The sequence below is a fragment of the Micropterus dolomieu genome, linkage group LG21, assembly GCF_021292245.1.
Source record: "Micropterus dolomieu isolate WLL.071019.BEF.003 ecotype Adirondacks linkage group LG21, ASM2129224v1, whole genome shotgun sequence".
Classification (NCBI taxonomy): domain Eukaryota; kingdom Metazoa; phylum Chordata; class Actinopteri; order Centrarchiformes; family Centrarchidae; genus Micropterus; species Micropterus dolomieu.
In genome coordinates, this window is record NC_060170.1 from 24,240,051 (window position 1) to 24,253,793 (window position 13,743).

Here is a 13,743-nt window from a genome sequence, read left to right on the forward strand (position 1 = left end):
GAGAGGAGGAAGAAGTCAGTCCCAAACAACAAGGCAAAGAGCAACCTGGAGAAAAGTTTATTTTGTAGCTGTGCTGAAGCTTTTGCAGCAATCTTCCTGTATTTCCATTTTTTCAGAGTACTTGAAAAACATCTTGTCCATCTTGGCATAAAAGTTGAGACTGAAAATGTATTCTTGTATTCTACTTCTACTAAGATGTGGATGAAAATTACTTTAAATGATCAAAAGACTGGAGATGTTGTGGGGAATAATCATTTAAAAACACTTAAAGCCATAGTCAAAACCATTACTTTGTCAAGTCCGTAAAGGAAAATAAATCCTTTAGTTATAAAAGGTATTTGTGCATTTTAATCCAGTTCACTGTAGCAAACTGTTCCTTCTATGTGTGTGTATTTTGTGTGCGTTTTAGAAAATCTGTAACAAGCCTTGAAGACTTGTTTTGGCAGAATGCCACACAGCTGGAAGACATCATAGCGCCAGTATTTTCACCCTCATTCTTTTTTCGGGGCCAATTAACTGAAGTGCACAAGGTATAAAGACAATTGAGGGCTTTGTATTGTAATAAAAGAAATAATCCAAACTCAGCATAATGAATAATGAATAAGATGTATGCTGTATTAGACCTGACAGACACCACTGGCCCAATGCATTGTCTTTGCTGGTAACAGAAAAGGTGGCAGGAACTGTTGTGTTTCAGCTATTTTATCTTCTCGTGTTCCCAACATAAGTTTCATTTGTTAGGTTTCATAGCACATTGTAGCCGAGGTACAGTGTTGAAGCATAGTACAGAGCCATGATGAGACATTTGAGATCTGTGATATTTATCATATATAGCATTGTCTAATGCATGATATGTAGATCTTTACTTATCATAACCTTCTGACTGACTTAGAGTGATCAAATCAAATAGATCACATACTGTACATACACTGTGATACATAACCATTTCTGTGTCCCAAGTATTTGGAATGTTTGTTTTCTCCCGAATTTATAAGAAAGTTCAATATTACTTAACACACACTTAACCTGCAGTAAGTGGTTTACAAGGTAAAGACAGTGGTGGACAAAGTACACAAATCCTGTACTTAAAAGTACAGATACCCTATATTATAATATTATATATAATATATATATAGTTTTTAAAGGTACGGTGTGAATGTTAAAACATCAACCACATGTTTGCAAGTCGTTTGTGTCACATTTGTTGGTGTAAATCCTTAAAATTATATTTAAAAAACTAGCAACTGTGGCTGTTGGATGAAAATCATGTATTAAAAGAAGCAGTAGAACGCAGGTGTCAGTAAGTAAAATGGTGACCTGCAAACTCCTACAGTCTTTACATAGCACAGCAGCTATGTAGGGGGTTCGAGGGGATCAGTTGAAGTATACATTCATAATTGTAGGAAAAGATATTTAAGAGCAGAAAGATTAAGAAAGCAGGTCACATTACATCAGACCACATACGACCTGCATCAGTTTTTGAGTGACACAAGGCCTGTACACATAAACAAAAGCCAAATGAAAAATCAGTCCATCATTGTTCAGTCTCAACCCTTTTTGGAAGCACAACAACCATTTGAACAATGCAGCCCTGTTAAATGGAGAGAGAATGGTGATCCAGTTGTGCGTCAGTGAGATGAAACACATTCTGATCACTGATATGCAAAGAATTGTGGGGAAAGTCTTTCAATAAGGAAATGTGAGTAGATTTGTGACTAGTTGAATATACGATACTGAATCTTCAGCAAGATTTGCCAACTTAGATTTGAAATGCTCAACAATGTGAATACAGCTAAATGTATTGGATGATAACAAAACAGTTAGTGAGCTAGGCTGAATATTATAAATGAGATTGTTGCCACACTTCGGCTACGGTTTACATCATTTATTGCAGGTTTAAAACACTGACATAATATTGGTGGCACACAGGATAGTAATATGGGTCGTGTTAGCTGGTGAGGTAATCTGGAAAGCCATACAACTGTAGTATTTCACATCGGATAACATTAGCAACTGGTCAGGGTTAGCCGGCAAGCTAACGTTATCTAACTTGAGCCAACAAAATCACAATATATTTTACATGCTTTGCAGAAATGTTAGTTTACCTGTGCAATAGGACGGCTGCAGGTTTTTATCCTTACATTAATTGATGTTATACATGAATAATTAATGTGCAATATTCTCTGCTGCTATTTATTCACATGTCCTTTTTGGTTCACCATAATAATTCTTAATAATGTAAATATTGTACATACCCACACACCTTTATATTTGTCTTTATTTTTTATATTTATACTATTATATTTATATACTCTTTATCTATCTACCTTTGACAAGTGCAACTGTGACAAAAGAATTTTCCCCTATAAAGTATTTCTGATTAAGTTTGTGTTGCAGTCTGTGTTGAGCTGGGAGCCAGTCGTTTTTAGCAGACTCCATCTCGTTAGCTGCGGTGTTGTTGCTGTGTGTACGGCAGAGAATCAGAATCAGGCAAGAGGCTCAGGAGTGTGCATGCAGTAACAGCCACTGGATTTCCCAGAAAATCCAAACTGAAGTCTTCACATAGGACTAGGCATACTTGCCGTCAGAGGTAACAGAAAAACCCATCAAGTAGATTGTTTTTATGTGAGGTTAAAACCCTGTGATTAATTTCATTTAAAAAACTACATATAGCCCCTTTAAATTACTATTTTTGACTATATCACTATATCACTGTGGTATAAATCACAAGGCTGCATCACTAGTCACCGGTGGGTTTCAGCTGGTTTGCAACATCTCATAAAAACATACAGTACTGTGCAAAATATTTAGGCAGGTGTGGAAAAAAGTGCTGTAAAGTAGGAATACTTTATAAAAATATACATGTTAATAGATTTTATTTATCAATTAACAAAATACAAAGTGAGTGAACAGAAGAAACATCTAAATCAAATCAATATTTGTGTGATCACCTTTTGCATTCCAAACAGCATTCAATTATTCTTGCACAAAGTCAGAGATTTTATAGGCATGTTGTCAGCTGTAAGATTAAATAAATCAAGCATAGCGTTAGTTCAGACAAGCAATAAAGTCAAGCTCAGCTCACAATCCCAGTGCATCAGCTGATAGCAGCCCATGTCAAGTCAAGCCCACATCAGCTGACAGCTCAGCCGATTTCCCTCTAAGAATTCATTTGCAAAGCCATACAAGGCTCCTTTTTGACGCTGCTCTAGATTGCCTACCCATACTGCTTTCTCTGTGAGATGCTTGTTGCCCACCACCAACCCAGCTCCTCCTTTTAGGCTATTCCTGACCAATCAATGTATTTCTGTATTTATTGATGCTGCTCTGTTCTGTACCCTGGGGGTGGGGTCTTTGCTGCTGCTCTCTCAGCCTGAAACAGAAACAGCTGTGTAGGAGGAATACAACTGGGTGAAGAATAGCCAAACTCAACTAACAAGGTGAGGTTGTTGAAGACAGTTTACTGTCAAAAGTCATACACCATGGTGAGCTTGAGCACAGCAACAAGACACAAGGTAGGGGAGAGAGGGGTGATTTAAGCCTGTGGGGAAGTTGAGCCACCCCATTTCTTGGCAACCATAGACAAAATTGGTCTCTTCAAAATTTTTGAATGTGATTTTTTTTATGTTCAAGGAGTCCCGATTCTAATGTCTGAACAATTATAGACAGGTTTGATAAAATCTTACGCATGTGTTAGTGGTTTACAATTACAGTTACAATATGAGGCTATACTGTTAGTGTGACATTACTGTTAAACTGCTGGATGACACAAGTTTGTTAAAATGACAGGGATGGGGTAATTTGAGCCAAAAGACCTGGGGGAAGTTGAGCCAACTATTTGATGGTAATTGTACATAGCATTTTTATGCATCACCGAAATTATGTGACATTATGCATTTCAGACCAAAAACCATCATGTCATGCTTCTATAAATGGAAAACAGACAGGCTTCAACTCCTATTGTGGGTTTGGACAGAGTAGAGGGAGAGGTATGCATATGGGAAGTCCATTCATCAAGTGGCACGGGACATGATGATAAACAGGATGACTTTAAAGTGATACATTGATATGAAAAAACTAGGAGACATAACTGCAATGTTTCACTATCTAAGTGCAATTGAATGTTGGGACCTGGCATTTGAGTTTGCATGGTGAAATGACATTGATGTCCCGACCCCCATGTGGCTAAACTGACCCCACATATGCGTCAAGTTGAGCCAAGAGTCCACTTTTTTTTGGAAGCCATATTTTGAAAACATTTTTTTTAGATCCAAATTGATTCCCAGGGATGCACCACAGCCTAAAATACATGCACATATTTTAGTTGGAGACATTACTGTCATGTCCTCAATTTAAAGACACATCAAGTAAAAACTGGCTCAACTCACCTCGCTCTCCCCTAGTTATACTGCATCAGCAAGGTCTCTCCCAGGCAGACAGGGGTTTCCAGATGTGCTGTTCAAGCTCTTTTGAAGAAGCAAAAATATATGGGCAGCGTTGAGAACCGTTGACCCAGTGGTTGCCCAAAGAAACTTACTGCACAGATAGTGCCATCAGCTCTATCTGTAGCAGGCGTGGAGGGGTCAGACAACGGCTCCGGTGCAGGGGTAATAAGCCACTACTTCCCTCTATTATTTTGAGCAATGTACGGTCGCTGTTCATCAAAAGTGCATACAAAGCTAAATCGCTTCCTCCTCTCGCCAACTCTGACCACTCGACTGTGCATCTTATACCCACATATATATCTGCTATTTAGTCCAGCAAGCCTCAACATAAGACAGTGTTGCAGTGGACTGAGGACTTGAGAGGCAGTTTCTCCAGTACTGACTGGAGCATTTTCCACACTTTGGAGTTAAATGAGGCAACTGAAACAATTAATGACTATATTAAATTCTGTGTTGATAATGTTGTCCCCAAAAAGGATGTTTTGCATTTCCTTAACAATAAGCCATATATCACAAAGGAGGTTAAAGCCTGTATTAATAAAAAGAAGTTGGCTTTCAAAAACATGGATCGCCTGGGGGTGGCTGCAGCACAAAAGGAACTAAACATGATGCTGAGGAACGCCAGAGAAAATTACAGCGAGGCCATTGAACAGAACTTTTGCTCCTTGGACAATAAAAAAATGTGGAATTCAATGAAAAACATCACTAACATGAACTTTGTTTGTCACTTTGAATGACGGGGTCAGAGCTAATGATTTAAATGACTTCTTTCTAAGATATGATGTACTGAACGACTCTTCTCTAGGGAAGGTGGAGGTCTTAGATTATTTTAATGCCATTCCAGGTTATAAGAAAATTGACACTTTGCAGTTACAGTCAATCTTTAGCAAAGTTGGCAACAAGAAATCTGTAGGTCCAGATGGTTTGCCGGCCTTCTTGCTTAAAATGTGTTCATCGGTATTGTCTGAGGCGTGGTGCCCTATCTTTCAGCTATCATTAGACAGCCATACTGTTCCAGTTCTCTGGAAGAAGTTTAATAATCCCAGTACCAAAAATCTCTTGTCCTAAAGCAAATAAGGATTTTAGACCTGTTGCACTTACATGTGAGGTTATGAAGTGCTTTGAGAGAGTAATGCTGAACCTACTTAGACAAGAAGTAACTCCTTGTCTCGATCCCTTCCAGTTTGCATATAGGGAGGGGTGTAGTACTGTGGATGCAGTCATTACAGTATCTCATTTAATAAGGAAGCACAGACGCTTATGCACGTGTTTTATTTGCTGATTTTAGTTCTGCTTTTGATACTGTCGGTCCTCATTTGCTCGTTCAGAGGCTTGCTGACATGAAAGTTAATCCTTTAATTATCAAATGGTTTTACTCCCTTTTAACAAACAGGTCACAACAAGTGAAGGTAAATGCTACACTCTCTAAGATGAAATATTGTAGTACAGGGGTACCTCAAGGAGCTGTCAGCTCTCTACTCTTGTTCACACTTTATACTAACGAGTGTAGAAGTAGTGAGCCCAACATAAAATTCTCTGATGACACAATTATTTTAAGTTTATTGCATGTTGGCGACTGTCCTTATTACAGGGAGATTGACTTCTTAAAGGATTGGTGTGTGAGGAATCATTTCATTCTGAATAATTTGAAAACAAAAGAGACGTTATTTGATCCCAGGGAAGTGAGAGCCCATGACAATGTTGTCATTGGGGACAGAGAAATTGAGCAAGTAACTTAATTTAAGTACTTGGATATACAATTAGATAACCAATTAAAAGGAAATGTGCATGTTGACTATTTGTGTGCCAAACTGACCCAAAGACTGCATTTTCTCCGCAGACTGAGACTGGTAGGGGTGAGTACTAAGATCATGACTTTTTTGTAATGACTTTTTCATGACTATTTTACAACGCTGTGCTGGAAAGTCTGATCAGATATGGAATGGCATCCTGGTTTGGCACCCTTACCGTCCAGTGCAAAACAAAAATTGAAAGACTAATAAAAGCTGCGATGAAGGTTATGGGAAAGAAACACTACACTTCCCTTCAGACCATCTTTGAAAATATGGTAGTCTCCCAGGCTCAGAAAATTCTGAAGGACCCTTCCCATACTCTGCACTCTGAATACGATGTTTTACCTTCAGGGAAACGCCTTATGGCTAGCAGATGTAAAATTAATCGCTATAAGCTGTCCTTCATCCCAACTTCCATAGCACTCCTAAATAAACAATCTGCTCGGAACAAGATGGCTTGAAGAACTTCCGGCACTTTATTTATTTATTTTTAAGCATAGTTTAATATTGTTTGATCGCTTGCACTAATATTGTTTTATCAACCAGATCTTATATGAGTTTTTCTTTTTTAATACAGAATTGTGGCGGTTGTACTTTTTGTGTCTGTCATACTGTTTTCTGCTTTATGTGCTCAAGTGCAATTGAATATAATAATTCTGAGGTTTCATATCACTCAGGTTCTACTTACCTTGTAATCAATGATTGACAGGGGCAGGGTCATAGATACTTGTGCAATGTAATGTAAATGTATGGTGGATTGTATGATGTATGTGAGTGTAAAGTCTATATGTGTTACTGGTGTTTACTGCAGCCTCATGCGGCACTGATGCCCAAGACAAATTTCCCTCAGGGGACAATAAAGTTGATCTTAATCTTAAGCTCAGAGCTGCAGAAACCAGTGGGACCCTGCAGCAACCCCAAATATACAGCGAGTCATTAAATATCAATCATCATTATATCAGTCATTAAGAACTATGACATCATTCAGCCTGACTGGGATTACATGGAGAGAAACAACTGGGGCTGCCTAAATCCACAGAAGAACTGTGAATATTTCTCGAAGATGTTTGGGCAAACCTACCTGCCGAGTTTCCTTCAAAAATTATGTGCATCTGTACTTAGAAGAATTGATGTTGTTTTGAAGGCATTGGGTGGTCATGGCATGGGATGAAGTTATTTTTATTGGTATATAACTTAATTGTTTGTGTCATTTTAAAGTTCATGGTGGGGGAAACTGGACCTAACAAGGTAAATCCTATGTCTGAGTGTGCAAATCTGTTCACGTTGCACCACGATCACACCTCCAGAACTTGATTCTGCAAATATGTTTAGCTTTGGGAAAGAAAATGGGAATGTCCAGGGTCCTTTTCAGGGAATATACTGTATGTATATGTCTAGCTAGAGCTGACAGAAATGACAGAGCTCCAGAAAAACTGTAGGAGCACTCAATCTACCAGAAAAGCCGTTTAAACAGCAGTCACTTAAGGTCAAACTGCTTATGCAATAAAACAGTGCTAGAGATTTTTTTGTGAAGCTGCATGAGGCCATATGATTGATTTGTTGAAAAGGTGCCACATCAGGATAAAGCTATGTACGTAGGACTGTGTTGGCTCCAAACATGCACCCAGAGGACAAGCTGTTATCGCCATCAAGTTTTGAAATAATTTTGTCTGAAAGACTCAACAGGCTTTGTTATCACAAATTCAGTATTTATCTTCTTGAGAAAAAAAAAGATTGAAAGTTGCATTTACAAGAGGAAATACACTGATCCTATAAGGCTGCTAGACTTGCCACACTTCTATAAATCATGATGTAAGCATGACTTAAGATCATACACATTCAGCAGATAGGGGCTGTGCTTTCCTGATAAACACACCTCATTATGAAATGAGTTCCTCTTAGTCACAGATGGAAGATTTTGCAGTTATGAAATTCAGTAAAAAAAATTTGAAGCTTCTGGCATGTGCCAGAACATTTTGTCTGATCGTTACGACTTATCTTTCTGCATCTCGCATGCTTGGAATGAGGAAGAAGGGCCAGCAAGCTTCTAGAAAGGTTAGGGTTACATAATGTTATGGTGGTAAAAACTGATTTTACCTATATGCATGCTAAAAATTGCTGGATTTGATAAACTCTACCCACATATCTTAACCCTTCAAACAGAGTTGAAAGATTAAATTACCAAAGATGTAATCATTAAGTTTTTGATAGCATGTTACCAGAGTCAGAGCAGGTTTATATGAGGTCACTGAAATGCATAATCAGGGCAAGGTTTCCATGCTGAAGGCTACCAGCCTGTCCTTACAACTGTGTTGCTTTAGTTTCCCATTTGCCATTATATATATACCATAAATATGCAGTATTACTTTAAATTAAATAAATAAATTATAAACACAACACTTTTGTTTTTGCCCCCATTCATCATGAGCTGAACTCAAAGATCTAAGACTTTCTCTATGTACACAAAAGGCCTATTTCTCTCAAATATTGTTCACAAATCTGTCAAAATCTGTATTCGATCCATGCTGTCTGATCAGCATCTTGATATGCTACACCTGTGAGGTGGATGGATTATCTCGGCAATGGAGAAGTGCTCACTAACACAGATTTGTTCAGTGGATTCCCGACATCCTCGATACACCACGCTATTAATTCACCTCAGGAACCCTTTAGAGTAAATTGCAGTTTTTTTGAATTGCTTAAACACTGTAAGCAGGCTTTTGAAGATTTCAAAACCATAACTAAACTCTACACACAAATCCCTTAATTTCTTATTGCCTACACCATGTGGTCACTGAGAAAACACTAACATTCAATGTTGTTCACTCAGTCAGCACAGGTTGAGATCAATTAGCACACAACTACCCAAGTGGAAACACAAGGAGTCATAACTGATAATACACAAATCAGAACCTTCAATAGTTAGATAAAAGGGTCAGAGTTGGTTCATTCAGTTTTGGAACAGTGGATCAAAAGAAATCTGAAGGAAGAGGTAAAGGACACCAGAGAGGAGGAGGAAGAGCCAAATAGAGAGAAGGAAGAGGTGAAGGAAGAGGAACAGTAGAGTTGAAGGAGGAAATGGGATGGGAGGAAGATGAGGAGGTGGAGGAAGAGTAGGAGGAGGAAGAGCAGGAGTAGGGCAGAGGAGGAGGAGGGAGGAGGACGAGGAAGAGGCAGGAGGAAGAGGAGGTGAAGAAGAAGAATCTCTGGCCTGTCCTAGACCAAAGACAAGATGCTGGGGCAGAATAATTAGTTGTTTGGTGTGTTGCACAGGACAGTACTAAGAAATAAAAAATGTGCAAATGTTTACAGTTGTTGTTTCTTTTGTTGTGTTCATCATGTGAAAAGGTTTCTGAAGGGGAGAACCACAAGCAACATTACTTATAATCAGTTTTTGTAGCATCATTTTGAATTTATCTCACCAGTGTCTAAGACTGTGTTGTAGTGTGTGTGTTTTTGAGGGCTTGGGTGTTATGTCTGAGGGCAAAGTTTGGTTTTTAAGCAAGATTGAATGGTTTTGAGTGGAGAGCTTCATTTTGACCTGAAAACTGGGTGAGAAGTTTTGGATTTGTATTTAGAGTTTCGAGAGAAAGAGGCACAATTTCAAGAAATGTGTTTAAGCAATCGAGAAAAACTGCAAGAGAAAGAAACAGGCAGAACAGAAAAGGCAGATAGGACAGAAGCATATAGGCAAAAGGAAAGGAGATCTGATCTCACATAACTTAATTCTTGAGCTGTTGCTTAAGAAACTGACAAGTTTATCAGCCTCCAGATCATAATTATGTAACCGCACAGCCTGTCTTCTGAGTGAAAAGCCACATAATCCAACTAAATTGAGCTTCAGAGCAATGTTTTTGATAACAATAGTAATTGATTTTTTCCCCTATAGTTTCCTATATTTATAGTTTATTTCAAAAAAAGATATTGACACTTTTTACTCGGATGATACGTAAAAAGTATCTGTACCGGATACTTGTTTCAACCAAGTACTCTCTCAACCCTAATAATTTGTTGATTGTGTGTATGTTTCTCTCAAGCTCAAAAGATGCAGCACCTAGGCAATTTATTTTCTCTTGCTCCCATCCCGCAACACTCGCCTTTATTATAACTTACATACATACGCTAGTTAAGTCAACATGACAAAAGTCTCAAATAGTCAACACAATGAATTAAAGAGGTGGTATTATGCTCATTTTCAGTTTCAAAATCTTAATTAGGGGTTGTACCAGAACAGGTTTACATGGTTTAATTTTCCAGAAAACACCATATTTTCCTCATACTGCACATTACTGCAGTTCCTCTTTTCACCCTGTGTTGTACGCTCTGCTCTTGAGCTACAGAGTGATGCATCTTACTTGTACAAAATCTTTGTTGGGAGTTGCACATGCACAGTTCCCAGGTAAGGACTACTAGCCAATCAGAAGCAGAGAAGGGCGGGTCGTAAGAAACAAGGTGTGATCCAAATCAAAGCCGCTTCAGACTGAGACCGTAACCTAGCAGATGGTACAAGTCCACAACCACACAGCATCATTGTTCCACATCTTACCATCAGGACTAAACGTTGAACTGTTGCCGGTGTTCTGATGATCTGTGCTGCCTTGCCGAAAAATGCTACCATAGCGCAAATCGATAGACTCGACTCTACTTGGCCCTGCTCCGTTTTCCATTGCAGATAGTACCCAGAGATAGTACGTAGCTTGTCGTCATAGCGATGCCACACACAACTGCTGTGACGAAATGTTCAATGCGACACAAACCCCAGGGATCCACACAGCTTTCTCTTTTTTAAGTTAAAACATTCCAACATTACTCAGAATGGGAACTCCCTTTGGGCTGGACTTAGGGCTTTTTCACTTTGTAAACCTGTAACATGCACAAAAAATATATATAACTCAATAAAGGAGAGGGAAAAAGCCAAAAAGCATAATACCACCTCTTTAATGCAAGTTTAACTTTCTAAAACTCATACGTTCAAAATTTAAAACTTGTCAGAGCTATTTGAGTTAAAAAGAAGAGGTAAGTTGACATGACTAAATGGGTCTATAATGTTTTACAGTGTAGTAAACTGCACAACCACCCAAACCAGCAACCCACAAGCTTCATCACTAAGCAATGGAATACTGCAGGCACACTGTGCACCACTAACCGCAGCACCAGACCAGAGAGATTAATGTGTGCACAGATCTCCTGTGCACTACTGGGATCACTGGAACATGCCAATGCACGTTTGGAAGGTGAAATTTACAGATGTATTTGGCTGAATCAAACGGATGTTATGAACTTATATGCTTAACTTATCAATGCACAAGGTCTGTGTGTTTGGTTTTCTCAGCTCAAGTTAGGTTTTTTTTTTTTGCACCATACAGTCACTAATCCTTACCGCGCTACACCAACAAGTTGAGTCCTGACATCCCCTGTACCGGGGGTAGCACGCGATTTTCGTGTAAAATGCAAAGAGAAATTCATGTCTAAAACTAGTATTACATCACCCTATCCATGCTAGACACCTCTGATCCACACCAAACACCCATCAAACACCAAGCATCTAAATGAGCTTGTATCACAACCTAAATCGCTCTGTGAGCACTGTACATGGCTGCAGTTATAAGCATTCAGTTATCTCTAATCACAACACATCCTCATGTCCAACCTCTCAAACCAGAGCTATTCTCTCCCTGAGATCAGCTGTATCACTCACATCACTCAAATCACCAAAATGAATGACTAATAAGCTGGATAAAAGTAACAGCAAACGTGCCAGTATACATATACAATTACAACCGCTGACTTACTTTTGCCGTTTTCACCATCAGCCCAAAAATCAGCTGATTTGTTACTGAAAACATCACCAGGCGCCACCTTGATTATTGCGCAATACCTGGGAGCTGTGGCTGCATTCTCTCACCTTTTTATGCAGAGGAGGAGAAGTGCTGCTTTGGGTTTCCACAGTCTGGTAGTACCTGTACATAAACATATAGGGTATCAAATGAAAGGTCTGCTCAATCTGTGATGATTGATGCCCCCCCTAACTTTACGTCATTTGGAACATGGTTGTTTAGTATAGTATAGTGTTTTAAAGATTACTCCCAATAAAAGTCAACATTTAAACAGTGAATGTTGCCAAAATATAGACAATCGCCTGGTATATTTTAAAAAAATTGTATGATAACTGTTGTATTTTAGTTTATTTTCATCAAATTTACAGTTACAATTGCATTCCAGGTGTATTAAAACATATTCAGTTGCATTATAATCTATTTGATGATGGTTTTGATGGTTTATTGCATTAAAGATATAGCTTTTTTACCAAGCGAGGACAAAAAAATCTTTTTTATTTTTTTTTTAAATATGTGAATTTACAATGGATTTATATTCCTTAGCTTCTGACCTTTCAAATGAGAATTATGCATCTAGGCCAAAGGGTTGAGGAGTTATTACTGATTTATTTTAGGTATGTTATTTTAGGCGTTTTTCCTGGAAAAAGGTGGCAGTCACCAACAGGTTTAAATAAGGAAAATCAACATATACTATCACATTGCAGGCTGGCATTTATTTGATTAGCTGAAACTATGGTCACAATAACAAGGCAGGGCACAGCTAACCCAAAACTGAACTTCTCCAACCCTACAGTACCCTCTAATATCATCTACAACGCTAACCTATCTTATTAATTCAAACCCAGTCGTTGTGCCACCACTTGTGGGGAACAGAAAACACCAGGGATCCCCTTATGCAGTCAAGTCTGGACGTGCTCCTCAGACGATTGCGCTCCCCACATTTGTAGCCTCAGCCCGAATTCATATGACTAATCTCCTTTTTTTTTTTTCTTTTTTTTTTTTTAAAACCTGTCCTGCCCAGCAGCCTGATATAGAGTATAATGACCTGGATACCATATTGTGCCAGACAGATTTTACTTTAACAAGAGAGTATTAAAATACTCCTTTGTCTGTTTTATTATTTATTTAATTATGTATTGATTTGTCACCGGGCCGGACAGGGGGGCAGACACGGGAATGGGGGGGCACAAACAGACAGCACAGAGAAAGGACAACACCTGTAAGAGAAGGGGGAAAGGGGGATGGAGGGTGGGGACAACAGGGAAAAGCTGTGGGAAACACCAATTAATTCTACCAGGGACAACCTAAATTTGTTTGTGTCTGTGAGTGTCTGTGTGCGTGTGGGTGAATGTGTCTGTATGTGTGTGTGTGTACATGTGTGTGCGCATAAGCCTGTTAAAGAATGTAGTTGTTAGTGAGAGTGGGACGCCACGACTGTAACAGGCAGGCAAGAACCCCAGTAGCCAATAGGGGTGGAAGAAAGAAAAAGAATAAATCAAATCAAAAAAAACAAAGACTCCCAGATGCACCGCGATGCAAACGCAGAAGACCCCGACCCAAATGCCAGTTGACAACGTAATGCCGACGGAACGCAAAAGAGGAAGAGCAGCGCCCGGACCGACCGCGGCGCGCACACAACATAGACCAGTGCTCCCCCCCCCACCCAGC